General features: G+C 44.2%; 1 protein-coding gene across 1 annotated transcript in view; it reads left to right on the top strand.

Annotated features, from left to right (window-relative positions):
* adarb2 (adenosine deaminase RNA specific B2 (inactive)) overlaps window positions 1–1,562 on the top strand; it is a 292,008-nt gene that overhangs the window by 115,006 nt on the left and 175,440 nt on the right. The gene's annotated exons all lie outside the window — the stretch shown is intronic.

The raw sequence follows: 1,562 nt of genomic DNA, 5'->3' as shown, positions 1-1,562 counted from the left end.
TGACAACTCACACCCCATACACACAAACACACGCAACATAGACACACACCTGCACGTGCACACTCAATACTCACTGCTGCTGGTATTGATTATTGGGTGTGCATACAGAAAATGAAACATCCTGAGGGGAAAACAACAATTTCTAGACAGACTTCATCTGGAATGTGAATTGTAGTGTGTGTGTGGGTTTGGTGACAGTGGTCTCTGCATTCAAAAATGGCACACACACACACACACACACACACACACACACGTGTGCAAGACATCTGGAAAATCGGAGCGGACCAGTGATCAAAATCAAGCCGATGTGTAAACAAAACAAGGCGGCTATGCGGTATTAGCCGGCCAGCTGTCAGGATGACACTTGTGTAAATTAGTCTCTTTCTAACAGCTTCCACTTCTTTCTTTATTTATTTGTGAGAACAACACAGTTAACAGAAAGCCACTTTAATGGCCGTTTTCATCTTTTCTGTTTGTGTTGGGGAGTTATTTAGTGCCATGAGAGTATAATATAATAATCACACTGACTCTGCACAAAATAAATGACATGCATAATCACAATGATTCCGCATGGCATGGAGTTGTCTTTCATGTCCGACGTTTTTCACAGATAATTATCTAATTGGCAGACAATTTCACACGGTAGCAAGCCCAAAGACGCCCATTATGCACAACTGCTTAATTAAAGTCGCTATTTGCACTCATGGAATCCTGTCACAAAACCCTTTTCACAATTCCTACATGCAGTCCTCTCACGCATAATTGTATTATGGACTGCATTACATTGTTCCGCTTTAATTCGCAGCCCGCGGCTTACAAATTGGGAAACAAAGACTCGAGCGTATGTTAGAGTCTCTGGTTTCTCCAGACTCGGTGATTATTCCCTCGATAGGCTGCGAGCCGTCCGATCACCTCGTGTCTCAACAGTCGGGGAACAAATGGAGTCTTAATCCGGACATCTGGAGGTCTTGTCGGAGTATTCAGCATCTTCAGGGGACTGTCATTTTGTACTGATGCGCATTTTTCTGGCCTGGTATGGAAATCTAAGTGATTTACATAACAATGGATGAATGCGGATTAATAGATAATTACTTCAATTGGTTGACACAACTGAGACAGATTTTTAAAGTGTCCTGTAGAGTCCCCTCTGGGTCTCGCTATGTCACCAGATTAGGAGATTACGCCAAAATCTGGTCAGGCCTCAGATAGTAGACTCGTTGGAGATGAGCCAGGTGCGCGCAGCTCTGACGTTGTGCACACGTAGGCAACGATGACCTCACTAGAGCGAGGCGGCCGCAGGTCTGAGACCCTGCAAGACCCAGAGCATGCTGGGAAACGCCGGCCTCTCAGCTGATTTAACAGCTGATTGGGTCAGAATCGACTCAACATGGTGACGACGTATGGAAACTTTTTAATGTTTTTGAATCAGAAGGATTTTACCTGCTAACTTCGGCTGATTCTGTACAGAACACACGTTGTTGTGGCTGATAGTCACGGTTAGAAGTCCGAGAGACTCAATCTGTTCAGATTACAGATTATCTACAGTCTGTTGGTGATTAAAA

This window comes from Etheostoma spectabile, chromosome 22 (assembly GCF_008692095.1).
Source record: "Etheostoma spectabile isolate EspeVRDwgs_2016 chromosome 22, UIUC_Espe_1.0, whole genome shotgun sequence".
Taxonomy (NCBI): Eukaryota; Metazoa; Chordata; class Actinopteri; order Perciformes; family Percidae; genus Etheostoma; species Etheostoma spectabile.
The sequence above is the reverse complement of the archived record's forward strand: the minus strand, read 5'-3'. Positions and strand labels throughout refer to the sequence as shown.